At 41.2% G+C, this 16,113-nt stretch overlaps 1 protein-coding gene across 2 annotated transcripts in view; it reads left to right on the top strand.

Annotated features, from left to right (window-relative positions):
• The window catches only part of macrod1 (mono-ADP ribosylhydrolase 1), a 99,559-nt gene that overhangs the window by 38,450 nt on the left and 44,996 nt on the right, over positions 1-16,113 (top strand). The gene's annotated exons all lie outside the window — the stretch shown is intronic.

The raw sequence follows: 16,113 nt of genomic DNA, 5'->3' as shown, positions 1-16,113 counted from the left end.
GTCACAGGGAGAGAGAAGATGAAAAGGGACTGAAAAGGAGTGAAAGAGAGAGCGGATAAAGAAGAGAGAGGGAAGAAGGGGAGCATAGATGGAGGCGGACAGGGAGACAAAGTGAGCTGTAGAGGTTTTGCCCTGGAGGAAGCCGGTTTCCAAAGAGGGAACGAACAGCAGAGGAGGGAGTAAACGAGACTTTGAGAGAGAGCACTGCTGGAGAGACGAGGAGAGAGTGGTGGTGGAGGAGGAGGAGGAGGAGGGATGGGGAGGGGATGGACTAAAGAGTGGAGGAGAAGAGGTGAAAAGGGAGGACAGCAGTAAAGAAGAGCTAGTCATAAGAAAATAATAAAAACGAAGCAGAGGCAGACATGGACACACACACACACACACACACACACACACACACACACACACACACACACACACACACACACACACACACACACAGAGTGAAGGTGTTTTGCATAAATATGGTGTGAATAATGAAAATGCTGGCGGCTTCATTTTAAACACAGCGGCTAATAATTAAACCAGTCAGACCTCACACTGTGGGCTACAGAGACAGCACAGAGATTGTTATGCACAAGCGGTAAATAAACTATATTATCTCTCTGGGGGCTCCTCTCGAGGGCTGCGGCCTTGGGTGCTGACAACATCTTCACAGTGCTGCGAGTTTGAAGCCCCTTCACCCACTCGCTTCACCTCCAGTTAGAAAAATATACAGGTCTAATGAGTGTTCATCGTTTCAGACTGACCAAAACATTCCTATCTTTTAGTTTCAATAGCAAACAGAAACTCGTGTTTAAATGGATTCACTGTTTCTCCCAGCATGTTAATCTTGGCAGCACTGAAGCGCCTTCTGCAACGGTAATTAGACCATGGGACACTGAGAAGCTAGTGGAACCCTCCCAGATGAAAGCTTTAAGGTGGTCTGGCAGCTCCTTAAGGAAGGGTGAGGCGGGTTTCATTGCAGGTTTTACAGACTGACACCCTGTGAGTAAAATCCTCCCACACCATCGTGGAATGATTCCTCTGCTTAGACCATCTGCGTTAAAGGAGTAATATTCATAAAAACATATTCAGTTGCTGCCTTAAAAATGAGCCTCTATCACATCAGCAGTGTACCATGTGACCTGGCTAATGTCAAAATGAAACATAAACAGCTTTAATATCGGCCTGATATATCAGGCTAACACCGCTCTCTATCAGCACAGGAGGAATACATTAAATTTATCTGCACGAAAAAAAAAAAAAACACACCCATCTGCCTGCAATATTATGTGCCAGGAGATTCTATGATATACCTCATCTCTCAGCAAAACACACATTTCCACACATGGCCCAGCATGCATACATCGTCTCATGACAGTATGTGGATAAATAATCCCATTAAATAAGATTGAGGGTCTTTTTTTCCGACTCAAAGCATTTGCACTCTCACTCTCCGTTTCTTTCTCTCACTCTGTGTCTCGCTGAGAATGAGGTATGCACAGGAAGTATCTTCCGACAGGCAATTTACAGGCCGGACACCCTCTCTTACACACACACACACACACACACACACACACACACACACACACACACACACACACACACACACACACACACAAAAAAACAAAAACAGTCCACCAGAAGGCACTGTTAGATAGGTCACAATAACTCTCGCTAGGTTGAACTTGGCTCTTATGCCTTTGGAGAAGAATCCCTGGAGTCCTTTTGAGTGTGTGTGTGTGTGTGTGTGTGTGTGTGTGTGTGTGTGTGTGTGTGTGTGTGTGTGTGTGTGTGTGTGTGTGTGTGTGTGTGTGTGTGTGTGTGTGTGTGTGTGTGTGTGTGTGTGTGTGTGTGTGTGTGTGTGTGTGTGTGTGCTCGTGATGACAGAAGAAACAAGTCATTTTAAATCATATAAGATGTGAAGTACGTGTGGCCTCCTGGTGGCAGGCTAAGGTGCGGTATTGAAGGGTTGAATCCAGCTGACAGTCTTCGTTACCTCTCACCCACCAACATTTCATCTCTCTCTCTCTCTCTCCTTCTCTCTCTCCCCACTATTATTTCCCGTCACTCTCCATTTCATTATTATCTCGCTTAGAAAAAAAAGATTCCACAGGAGCTAAACTTTTTGAAAAGAAAGACAAACTTCTGTCTGAAAGGTGCTGTCTCTGAGTGACGTGTGTGAACTAAAACCGATGCATCTCCAGTCAGTCAGTCAGTCATTCAGTGGTTCTGTTTTGCGATGTTTACTTTTGTTCCTCATTATAAAGAGACAATGAGCACACTTCAGAAAGGCTATAGGGTAATTATCAAAGCTTATTCAAGCACAGAGTAAAGCATCGTCCCTGCATACCTGAGAGATCTATTGGAATTCAATACATCAGGTCAAACACATATTCCTGCCAGTCGCCCTCACAATCGAGCACCATCTTGACATTCTTTGCGGCGGGTGAGGCGCTCTCTGAACACGGCTTGGTAATTGGCCTCTGTACATCGCTCTCTGATCATTTTGGATAGTGCGGCAGTGTTTGCTTCTCATTCTTCTCTTGCCTCGGTAGGTTGTGATCATTTGACATTTGGTTCCACTTACACACTTGTTTCGGTCCAAATTTAGAGGTTTTGGTTCTTTGGCAGGTTGTAGATATGAAGAACAGTTGTGTTGTTGTACTGAATTACTGTGGTATTTGGTCTAAATATGTTTTGGGTGTACACAATTTGTTTGTTTTTTTATTCCATTTCCTTGCAACAGTGGTTAACTGGTTGTAAAGACATTTAAGCGTGCATTCACCAAGAAGCACAGGCAATTACAAAAAGGACAGCTGATCCCAGAAAAGCCCTAAAATATCCAGTCAACATGTATCAACGTGTCAAAGTGTAAAAGAGATTTTTGCAACATTTACAAAGAGCTTTGCAACATTTACCAACAAACATGTTAAGGGTAGACATTTGGCACTACCGTCCATACAAGCTATTAAACACTGACACAGAAATGTTATATTTGAACATTCAATGTTTGTTTTTAAGAGTCAGGAAAAAAACTGCCAGCAAATGCACACAGTTGATGCGAGTCCCAAAATCTAAAATTGAGCTTTTATAGAAAAGACAAGTTCCAAAGGAATTACATGCACCACATGTCCTTGCAGTACTATTGTTTTGCTGCAGGCAACTGATACAAAATCAGAAAAAGCAGACAATCTGGAGCTCGGCACACTGATGCCATTACAAATGTTCTGCATGTTGGGCTTATATGAGACAGGGCCTGCAAAACGTGTTGGCCACTTGTATTCTTATTATTCTAATTCTCATTCAAATACAGTTCTCAACAAATCCTGAAGTCTTATTTTTGAGGGAAACATGAAATCTGTTATATAATTACAACAAATGTTCACTGAAGTAAAAAAGAGACAAACGCAACACAGCATAAAAATAATATATTCAGAAAAGAGATGATGAATGGCTCTTTATTCCCAAAATAATCAGTAACCCCTGGTCATAGGTACATAATTTATTCATAAATACTTTCATACATGTCCCTCTCCATTAGCTTTCTCAGCCTTTGATCCAAGAAAGATCAAAAACAAATCACTCTTTGCATCAAATGAACTCCTCATCGAGATGATCACATCTTTGGTGTTTGCTTTCCTTTCATCACCAAGGTTTATTCTTTCTACAAACTAGCTCCTTCTACATCTATTTGTGACACATTCTCCTCGGTAACAACCCCAATTTGGCTCTGCTGTCAGTGATACCGACTGATACATTTTAATTATCTTTCATTAACCTGCAGAACTAAAGCTTAATGACAACAGTTCAGTTGTGATTTTCACGAGTGTGAGGCACTAACTGCGTCTGCTGTCAATCTAGAGGTGAAAATTGTATTCAGTTTATTTTTGCATAAGTGAAAAAGTTTTAACGAATCAAATATAGCTCATATCTTGTTTTTTTGCAGTTTTTTTTATTTTAACTTGCACTATTTAACCAGTATATTTAGAGCCGCCTGCAGCTGTTTTAAAGATAAAGGTAAGGGAGCAGTGCAGACGCTCTGAAGTAATTCTGCTGCTCAACGAAAGCTCATCTCTGAACTCGGCTCTGTGTGAGTCCCTCTCTCTCTGACCTCCCACACTATCCCTCTGCTCCAAAAAATGGACCTACACACACACACACACACACACACACACACACAAACACACACACTCGCATACTCAGACGCAAGGCCATACCATAATGCAATATAACCCAGCCTAATGTAAGAGCATTATGTTTGTGTGTTTGTGTCTGTGTGTCAGAGAGCCTCCTAAATTGTTAAAAACCTTCCCTTGTGTAATGCATCTCTCTCCGTATGTGGCATCCACTGTGGGATATATTATTTCAGGTTTTCTTAGGATCATATTTATTATGTCTTTTCGGGACAGTCTCAGCCAAACATGGCATAACCTCAATTACATAAAAGCACAGTTTGCCTCCTCCAACAGATTGCATAAGGCATAAACTAAAGCAATAACAAAACCTACATAGAATCAATTTTGAGGAGTTGTTAGTCTTCTCACCTTAACCCCCTACAGATGTTTAGCTTTACAAAGGGAAAGAGAAAAGTGGAATTTACTCTTAAAACAAATGCTCTACATTAATTGATATTATATTCTTGTTTATGGGTTTGAAAGCTATTTGTTTACCTCATGAATTAAGTGTATGAACTTTGTTGTTCAACAGACTTTTTGCTATCCTTTCTGGGTCATCTGAGGATCTGAGCTGACTCTATGGCCACTGTATGTTTGCGAGTAAACGGTGAAAAGAAACTCACTCCAAAGTTCTTTAAAGAGGAGGGGAGCTGCAGATTTAGCTGATAATTCTCTGTAGGTTCATACGAGCGAACCCAATCACATTGTCTTTGATACAATTTCATTACAAAAATATTGATTATAGCAGGTAAAAGGGAAAAAAAAATCATCCAGCAAGATTGCCTAACAAGCAAGCTCGGCAAACGCTAGCTTTAAAGTGTGCCGTGTTCTGTTCATCAGCCCCACCTAACATATTTGCATATTGGGATCAGATGACAGTACTTGCAGAATCGTGGTAACAAGACTGTCTATTGACATCCGATGTTAATGCAAAGGCCCTTATAGTAATGTAAAGATACAGATCACATGTTAAAATCAGGTTTAATGGGGCTTATTCCATTTAGTGAAGCTGCCCGTTGTCCTTTTGCATAAAGGATTGTCTCTTCTTTACATTTTCAATTAGCCTTTTTTTTCCTTTTGCACAGTATATAGCATGCAGTGTAGAGAAAACAGATAAGATCAGAGAGATGAGGAAGGCTGAAATCCATGACACTTTATTAGCTCAGAGTATTTGCCTCAGCCTGTTAACCCACCGTATACATGACATATGATTTTCTATCCGTTGTATAAGAGTTCAGAGCTGCATTTTCTCATATGTTTCTTTTATTATCTGGTACAGTGCTAGTGTACAGAAGTGTATAGGTACAGAAACTGGGAATCTGAAAACTAAGATTAGTCCAAATTGAAATGTAAAGAACAAGATCAGATTGGTTTTGTTGACTGACTTCATAATGTCAGTTTGACTGCTTACATCTAAATGAGCTATATTTGTTAATGAGGAGTGAATGGGCCGTAGTCCTCAGTAAGTCATCCTGTGGTGTCTCAGTCTGAGTCTCCATAACGCTGTTCAGGACACGGTTATGAAATCATTGTTTCGGGGGCGGGTTATACTCTAAATCTGGCTACAACTGCAGTGTTTCCCACACACAGGCTTTAATAGGGTGGGTGCCTGGAAACATTAATGCGCAGGTATATTTTGAGACCCATATTTATATATCAGCCCCCCCCCCTCCTACCTCTGTTCTTTTGGTTTGTTCTACTTCTATGCAAATGTTTTTTTAGCCTAGCTTCACATATACTTGTAAATACTGTATTCTAGTTAATTACTGGGCTCTTTATAGTGCATGTTTCCCATTTGCTTTCATTTACGCCGTGAAATAATTGAAGAAAATTTCCTATCTACTGACCAATGAAGATGAATGGTGTAATGAATCTGACTGATCAGTGGATTTTTTTTAAAAGGGCAAATGTCAGTCAAGGGCAGCAAGGACATCTTCCATTTGTTACTATTGTACATTGATTTGGATGGGTACCAATTCCAATATTGAATCATTAATAAAAAGGAAATGTCAACAGCGTGCCAAAGTTTATAAGCATTGATGTGCATAGTAACAGTCCAGTCCTGGTTTCAAACTGCTGCATTATTTACATTTTGCAGTGAAACATTAATGCTGAATTTCATGACTGTAGGCATGACAACAAAGCTGAGGTCAGTCTTTGAAATGGATGTAAATCAATCCTTGATTTCTAATAGATGTACGCTACAGATTGAGGTTATAAAGATGATGTAAAATAAATAAATAATAGATGAACAGAGTCAGCTGTCATTCAGTTAGGCACCTTAGATAAGGAGGTCAAATAGCCTCTGGACAGCAGACATACTGCTCAGATACATGAAACCCAGAGAGTCATCTCTTCCTCTTGACACCTGCTGTTCTGCCACAGGGCACTGACCCGGGGCCTTGAACACTGCTCACCACTACACCCAATCACTCGCTAGTAAACTGAACAAACTGCCACCAGGGAAACACCAGCTGGGCGCAGTTTTAACCCCTGGGGTAATGCTACGGGGGGTTTTAACAGTTGACAGTAGGGAACAAAATCCCGGTATACATGACCAGTTTTCAGTCATACATCATGTCATACAGCTGCATTAACCTAGATTTTCATATTAGCAATGGAAAGAAATGACTGCACGTAATGTGAAATGACGAAACGACAGAAATTTATCACACAACTCTGCTTTTCCCCTTAGCTCTACGGAGTGAGTGTGCATCTTTCAGCTCAGTGTTTTGGGCTTAGGGCCCTAAAAACTTCTGATGAACCCACTGTTCTCTACCTGCTCAGCATCAAACAGCAGGCAGACAAAGTTTGCGGCTACAGAGCAAACATATTTCCCTTGATGGAGACGTAAACAGAGCTTAAATTGAAGTGAATATCAAACTTGCATTCACCGAACTGCCGGAAACCAAATACATGCAAACGCTGCTCCGTGTCTTCTGGGTGTGTAATAGCCTACTGTTTGCGAACATATTCACCTTATCAATTTTGACAATATGTCAATGTTGTGTTTTGCACCACACCCAAGAAATTTGGTGGTGCAGATTTAAGAATCAGACGGATGCCAAAACAACACCACACATACTAGGATTTTCTTTTCTTTTTTTCAGTAAATCAAATCCACTTCATCAATCAATTCCACTTTTCACTGCCAGTACAGATTCAGTACTGAGCCTCAAAAATACAAAGTCCTCATGGTGAATCAGTCCAGTCCTCCTACAGAACTGTATCAAATGTAGCTATTCTTTTGGAAGATAATACTTTGTTGTCGATTTTATTTGTGTTTTTTATTTAAATGATTTAATACTGTGGTAGTTGTCGTCAAAACACCTTTTATTCGTCTTATATTGGCCTAATTTTAGCATCAGCAACCTGATGTCAGCAATACTAATACAATAAGACTAAAAGCTGCTTAAAAGACGAGACTAATCTGCCAGAAATTATTATTTTACGTTCAATTGAAAACCCCACACAATGGGGGGGCTACAAGTGTGTTAACAGCCGACACATGCTGTGCTAAATGCATTGGCACTCACATATCGTTAAACATATATGCTGTGAAAAACGTAACAGAAGCTCAGTCAGCTGAGCTTCACACAGGTGGTGCTGAGGATTTTAAACAGCCAAGTTCGCCTCTCAGGCGAAAGCAGGGACTATTGTTAGGATGAATGATGCCTGTAACAGATTTCAGGAAATGAAAAAAATACTGCCATTCAGACTCCGATGTCTTTTTTTAAAAAATTTTTTAGGCAATATAACAATCTGAAAGATGCCTATTGTGTTTTTTTTCCCAACCCCTCCTTGGTTTATTGTGTTTCAAATGGAGAGTTATATAAGCAGCTCTCCTCTCCTGCTGTCGTACGGGTGAATAAGAGGAGATCAAAAGGGAGGCGATAGAGAAAGAGTGTCTGCTGCCTTCTCTTCTTTATTCCCTTCACATTCTGCCAATGTGCAGTTCCCTCTAACTGCATGACTTGCCCTGGATTCTCTCTTTCTCTCTCCCTCTCTCCAGGACATTACACTTTAATCTCATGTTCTCTCACTTTTTCTATCTCGTGTCCCCCTTTTGGTCTCTTTGCCTCCTTCCGTTGTTCATCACTCCATCCGTCAATCCGTCCATCTCTGCCTTTCTTCTTTAATCCCATGTTCAGCACTGCTTTGGCCCTGAGAATCCCATTCTAATCTGCTGCCTCAATATGGCCCTGTATGACTGCTAATCCTGTGCTTGTATGTTCACGTGTGTGTGTGTGTGTGTGTGTGTGTGTGTGTGTGTGTGTGCGTGTCATGTGGACGGATGTATGTTTGTGTTTACATCCAGTGAGAGATTTTAGGCAGTTTTTTGCAGAAATTAGTTGAATGACGCAATATTTTGATTCGTGTGTATGGTGTCCTGCACAACATGAAGCAGGCCCTTATGTTGAGGTGGGGGTGTATAGATATTGTCATGTAAGAATGGACATAGAGAGACAATCTTGACCCATCTGACACACAATACAATAAAAAAGACCACAAGGAATTATGAAAACCACACTGCTCGTATGAGGGATGCAGGGAGGGAGGAGGAGAGAGCGATGGGGGAGAGATGAGAGAAAACATGCAAGTGGGAATTCTGTCTCTTTACAAAGTATAATCTCTCACTTTAATCTCCCTCTCTGCTTGTTACTCTCTGAAGCCCTGCTGTTTAAATCTGACTTTGTTTTTTGTTGTTACGGCAGGTAGATGCATAAATGATCACGCATGCATTAAAAACAACCATACGTATTTCAACAAGAGTAAAAAAACCAACATGTATTACATATCAATATATATATATATTTTTTTAAATCCTCTCATCCTCTCAGAATAACCTGCATGAACCGGTCACCTTTTTTCCCTCTACGAATGCACAGTCATCAACCCGACACGGATCATACCTTCGTTATCCATTTTCTGCCTCCCTGCTGCTCAAGTCATCCCCCCTGGTCAAATCATCCTCTCAACTTAATGGGTATGCACGCGGCTCCGTTAAGTCCCGGTCAGCGAGCCGCTACGGCCGGGCGGAGGGACCGGGGGGACCGGGGGACCGGAGGGACCGGGGGAGGATGCTCCGTCTGCCCGCAACCGAAGCTCCGCGATGTGCGCTAGTTATCTCCCACCGTGTTGTTTCACTCCACTGTGGGTTAATGTGTTTGGAGCGCGTGTGTGTGTGTGTGTGTGTGTGTGTGTGTGTGTGTGTGTGTGTGTGTGTGTGTGTGTGTGTGTGTGTGTGTGTGTGTGACAGAGAGAGAGGGAGGGAGAGAGAGAGAGAGAGAGACTAACCTCTGATAAAGTCCCGTTTCCCCCTGCACCGTCCCCTTTCCTCCCGGTTCTCGCTGTCACTTATCTCCCCTCTAACCTCCGTCAACTTCGCTCCTTCAGATGTAAAACGGCTTGTCATAACGTTAACGCAACATAACACGCTCCGTGTCTCTCCCCGAGCGCAGAATAGCGTCGAAAAGGTGCGACTAATCTCTTTTTCCACCTCGGTTTATCCCGCAAGTCTTCAGGACGCCTGAGTCTTTTTTTAAATAAACCCACTGTGTTTAGTAAAGGTTTGACAGGTGTCGCCTCCAGCGCACGGTCTACCTTTCTCCTCCTCCTCCTCTTCTTCTTCGACTCGCGCCGAGCCTGCGCACGGGGTTGTGTGTCTGTGTGTGTGTGTGTGTGTGTGTGTGTGTGTGTGTGGGGGGTACTACTCTTTACAATGGCTCTCTGAGCTCCGTTACAGGGGTTCAGCAGGTCGCCATGGTCCAGCAATTACCGACAACTCACCAAGCATTAGACTGACAGGTGCAGACACACACACACACACACACACACACACACACACACACACACACACACACACACACACACACACACACACACACACACACACACACACAGACAGGGATACGCACACAAATTGACTGTAGCTGGTAGTGCACTGGGGCCGCCTACATACATCCAGCTTTTGGGGCCCTTTAGATGGAAAAGGAGTGGATTTCAGTCCTTGAGAGAAAGAAGGAGTGAGGTTTCTCACACTTGGCAGTAGAAGAGAAGAGAAGTAGAAAAGAAGTTTGGTTCTATGTGTCAGTTTGAGTTTTACTTAAAACACAAAGGCGCTGACATCTTGCTGTACTCGAGCTGGAAAAGTCATAGACAAAGGTTCCTCCAGAGTCTGTTCTCAGCTAATGACACACTGGTTCAGCTGTTTTAATTCAGACTTTGTGACCAGAGGCACACCTCACAATTCATTTGCATTTATTACCTGTGGGCTGTTCTCGCACAAAAGAGTTGCCACAGCGTAGCCCTTTGGTGGCTGCACACACAGCAATATTAAATATAGCTTTCACATGGGTGTTAGACACGGGACACCTTTCCTCCATCCAAACACACGCGTACACATTTTTACGTGCACAGCTCATCAGCTCACAGAGCATCTAGGGCTCCTGTGGGGGCCCTTGGGGGCCCTTGGGGCCCCGGTACCAGGTGCAGCTGCACCACCAGCACCCTCTGGCGCTCTTCCAGAGATAATTTCCCAGGATTTAGTCTGATTCAATTCAAGTTATAGTCAGAATCACAGTCACAATCTGAATGAGGCAATACTTAAGTAGAAGCTAGAGCCTTAATTGCCCAAACTGAATTTTTTTTTTGGTACTGATATTTGTATTTAAAAGTTGAAACAATCGAGGAAAGTATTGATATCTCGGACAATATTCCCTTTTGTACATGAACAGATATCATAAAGATTTTTGATCCCTCAAATAGTGTTCCTGAGAAATGTGACCATGATATGTGACATTATTTGCATTTTTCAACCTGTCAGTGCTTTCTATAATGGCATCACTGTTTCTAAATACATACATCCACTAATACAATATATCTATAATAAGCTAATGTCTGACGTATTGGTCAGTCTCCAATGATCAAAATTACACTTTGCTGGATATAGACTATTTTATATTTTAAAGTAAGGATGGACACAATAACATGAACACCTGGACAATATGATTTAATCCAATCCAGTATTTCTTGGGTATAGTCAGTGTTTGTTAGGACTGTATCAGGGAGGTGTTCATTCATCTCTACAGTTGTTTATGCTCTTATGGGCACTGATTGTGATGTTGTTGTATTGTATCACATTATATTTTAATATTTTTCCCCGTCATGCAAAACCTGACAGTGATGCTAATTGCAGACTGATATAATGGGGGATCATTTTCCTTTCTTATTCTACTTAATGAAAAATAGCAGCCATATTCCTACAGGAACTATTAGTGCGTCTGCGGTAAATTACAGTAATTTATGGTCTAGTTATGCCTGGTGGTATCAGCTTAATAGCCCCGTGCAGGCAAACTGTTGCCTGAGTAAAAGTAGGTTAAAACATGTTTGATGCACAATCCCTTGAAATTCCAAGCAAAAAAACATTCAGGTAACCAACAACCAAAACTGATAATAGTCTAATGGTGCAGACGAGAGTTAGAAAAAGCTTATGGTTGTATGGAAAGCAGCTTACATGATTTGGACTCAGAGGGTCACAAACTCATGGACTATGGATTCAATTTTATGTTGATGATATTGCTCATGATTTGATTGAGTATGCATGTCCTACTTTGTTATACACTCAGTAAGAATGTTGCAACAATGTTAAACTCTTATGTCTTTCTCTATATTAAAATGCAGAACGTTTGCACTGATGATTGTTAGTTTGTAAGTAAAATATTGTTATGTTCACCTGACCAAACACCCAGTGAACATTCAAGGCAACATAAAGCCTTTATGACCAAGCCTGCCTCAACCTGCAACCTGTAAACTTCCTCTGTCACATATTTGCATGTTGGTCGTATTACTCGGTCATCTTGTGAAGGGTTGTACTTGCATCTTCTTGCAAATGATTAATAATTCATCCAATATAACCTGTTTTGTTGTTTAATGTTTAGACAAAAATTAAACTTTTGAACATCCTGATGTCAAGTTAAGTGATTTAAAGCAGCTTACTTTTTGTTCATTTTTTCAAAGACAAAATGTTAGTCACGCAACCGGCTGATATCACCTTCCGTCCAGTTACATTGTGATACTTCCTGTAAGGATTTTCTAAATGTATACAGCAGTTACAAGTCCAAAACTCCGCATCAATATTGAAAACTGAGTTCCTGAAAATCCCCAAACATCGTTTGGGTGAAGACGAAAGCTCAAAACACGTAGAAAATGATATTATTACAAATATCCCTTGTTTACACATAGTAAACAAGACCTTAGTGACTCGCCAAATAATGAATCAGCTACTTAGTCACTTAATTAGCTATTTTTATGTTATGTGTAGGATTATAGCAGGATTGGCCAGTATTGTCAAACATTTAAAAATATCTCCCATTGGTGGTCAGGCTAATAGACATCTTCTGATATCTTTAAAATCAAATATGTTTTAAAGATCAATTATCAAAACAAACATGCAACAATTTACAAAATAGTTCTCTGTAATATAAAAAAACAGCAAAGTGAAAATATGTTTACATCAAGCTTTAGTAAAACTTGAATAACTTAGTGACTTGTAACTAAAATAGTTTTTTGAAGATTAAAATGTCTAATATTGAATTAACTAATTACTACTACATTAACAGCTTTAAGAACAACACTAATGGTTATTTTTGCCTTAATTGATTAGTCTTCCATTAATTTTAGCATTACTAAATATAAAGAAAATATCAATCAAATGTCCAAGGCTGTCACTATTAAGTAATTAATGATTTTTTGTTTTTTCATTTTGACCGATTGAAGGTTTTTCTTTTGTAAATGTTTTTGTTCGTACTGTGGAGTTGTTCAGGACATACACAAACTGTAGTAACTGTTGTCACATGAGGGTTTCACACAGCGGCCAAAACTTCTAGGTGTTGAATTGCCTCTTCAGGTGTGAAGGCATGTAAAGAATGTCAAGATAATTAGCAACGACAGGTTCATCAGCTGTCAATTAGAAGTCTACTTTCACACCAGCGCAGCTCAAATAAATAAAACTTGGCTGTAGGTTGTTTTGTTTCACCTCACATGTAGATTCTGGAAGAGCCCCATCACAAAGTCAAGATGAGGAGATGTTTGTGTTGTTGAGATGAAACAGTGTTTCTCTCTGTTCACTCTGTCTTTGTACGTCAAAGTCACAGCCTTGAGGAGAAATGCAGGCCTTTTATATCATAGTGGGTATCCACAAAAGCACATTCACAGTGAGACTCTGAGGTACATTTGCTCAAAGGCCAAGGAAAGCCAATAAAGCACCCAGAAAGAAATCAAGAGACTTAAGTTTTTTTTAAATCCTCTTTTTAGCCTTACAGTAATCAGGCATCCCTATGTTAATATATGTGGGACAACCATTAGATACCTCTTAATAAATAACTGCTTAATAAATACAGTACTTAAGATGGATTGTCAAAGCAAATGTTTTTATCTTGGTCATTTTTTTAATTTAGTAGTTTCAGCTTCTTCTTTAATCCTTTACCTTCCCGTGCTGAAATAGTGATGTTTCATTTCATCCTAAGGATCAATTTATCCGTACTTTAATCTCATTTAATCTCAGATGAAGGTGTAGCACCATGTCTGCTTTTATCCTGCTCTGTATAATTAGCTTTGTCCTTTTTCTTTTTTTTTCATGAGGCCGCCAGTGAATTGATTGGCATTCTCAAGTGGACCGACTAAATGATGGCTAGGAATTAAATGCCTGAAAGAGGTATGATGGTGGTTAGGACAAGTGGGTAGAGGAGAGAGAGAGAGCGAGAGAGAGAGAGGCGGGAGAGGGAGGAATACACAAACAGGTTGTACTGGGGCCTGGGGAATAAGAGGGGAGAGCAGAGAGAATGAAAAATAAGATGGAGGGCCACAGAAAGCAGAGACAGAAGACTGCTTCAACACAGAGATTCGTATTAAGGAGATTTTAGCCTGTTGTCATCATGACCATCATAACTCTTGACTTCTAGTATAATCCCACACACACACACACACGCACGCACACACACACGCACACGCACACGCACACACACACACACACACACACACACACACACACACACACAGGTGGTTGAACATCAATTAGTACTCAGCCGAACAGCAAGTGAGTTCTTTCGTCCTCTTTAGTTTCACCACCCAACTTCTTCCTCCTCCGTCTGGCCAGGTTCTAATCATTTAGCTCTCGTCCTTGACTGATGCATCAATCTATCAACCCTCCATCCTCCCCTCTCTCTCTCTCTCTCTACGTGTCACTCTCCCCCCATTTCACCCCCTCAGTGTGATTACTTACCTCCCCAGAAAGGCGAAGAAGAAGAAGAAGAAGTACACTCCATCTTCTTGTTTTAATTTCCCAGCAAATTTAGTCCTGCGTCTCCCTCCTGCACCCTCAACTCTCTTTCACTTTGTCTGTCTCTCTCACTCACTCTTCGTCACCCCTCCCCGAGCCCTCCCTCCATCCCTTGACACTTCACGCTCTCCTCCTCCACTCCCTCCCTCCCTCCTCCAACCCTCTCTAGCTCACCCTGATCCCTTCCCCACTCCAATAATTGGCGTGTCTCGGCAGAAGATGCTAGCACGCTTTATTTAGCCGCTCAGCATTAGCAGCTCCAATTAGTCATCTAATACCAATAAGGAAAATAAACTGTTAGCCTTCATGTAGTCGGCACCACGGGTGAAGGGGTTTGTGTGCCCGTTCTTTTTTTTTTGCCCATGCAACAACTGTGGCCAGTGCGCACAGACACCTTACACACTCTCACAAACACACACACAGATACTCTTCTTGGTCCAACATGAGGATACATGTTAGTTTTAACAGATGGTGAATCACTTTCCCTCGAGAACAGACATCTCTCTCTCTCTCTCTCTCTCTCTCTCTCTCTCTCTCTTTCCGTCTCACTCTCTTTCTATCCTTCTCTGTCTCTCTCTATAATTAACTAGGTTTCAGTATCAAACCTTTGGGCTTTGCCGTCGCCATGGTTACCCAAACTCTGAAACGCTACTGTCTGTATTTGTGTGTGTGTGTGTGTGTGTGTACGTGTGACTGCTGGAAAGTATTGTGTATGTGCGTGCACAACAGTCGTAGTGTTCACACCCCTCTGTGTGTGTGTGTGTGTGTGTGTGTGTGTGTGTGTGTGTGTGTGTGTGTGTGTGTGTGTGTGTGTGTGTGTGTGTGTGTGTGTGTGTGTGTGTGTGTGTGTGTGTGTGTGTGTGTCCACGTCCACGTCTCTGTGACTGCATGATTGTGCATACACATGAGCATTTTGGTTGCTTTGATGCTTTTGTTTCCCCACAGGGCTCCGAGGCTGCTTCTGTCTCAAGCGCCGATGTATCTACACAGAGAAGAGCGTTTTACATGGGATCATTGATAATTTAACAGAGGTTTATTTTACTTTACATAATACAATCTTAATAATTATATAATCCCATGAATAAAGATTACAAGCAAGAAGAATTAAGAATGGGAAAATAAAACCAAAATGTATTCTGTGCTTGTAACAGGGAAGGTAAAAGTTGAATTTAAACTTGGTGCTCCTTTTCTGAAAGGCAAAAATAATTTATTTTGGTTTACATCTTCTGAACTGCTTGGGCAGCCAGCCGTGTACATAATTATGAACTCAACTAAAGCCTCTATAGTGTTTATCATACCTACTATAGCAAATGTTTATAATAACCCTTCGCTGCAGGGGAGTAAAGACAGAGCATAGCATTGTAGAGGGTTCAGTATGTTTCAGTACGTGTTGTTCGACCACGTCTAAAAGCAAAAGCTCAGTGTCTTTTCTACGTCTTTTGTTGTCTTCATTCATTTGATTGTACACTTTCAGACAGGTTCTTCTCGAAGGCATTCATGGTGTTGCACTCGGTATTACACATTAAAAGTGACGATATGAAAAAGTAAATAAAATAGTAATTGCAGGATGTAATCAATGACATCCATTTATTCCCACATTCCTGATACGTTACC

This window comes from Anoplopoma fimbria, chromosome 4, assembly GCF_027596085.1.
Source record: "Anoplopoma fimbria isolate UVic2021 breed Golden Eagle Sablefish chromosome 4, Afim_UVic_2022, whole genome shotgun sequence".
NCBI lineage: Eukaryota > Metazoa > Chordata > Actinopteri > Perciformes > Anoplopomatidae > Anoplopoma > Anoplopoma fimbria.
The sequence above is the reverse complement of the archived record's forward strand: the minus strand, read 5'-3'. Positions and strand labels throughout refer to the sequence as shown.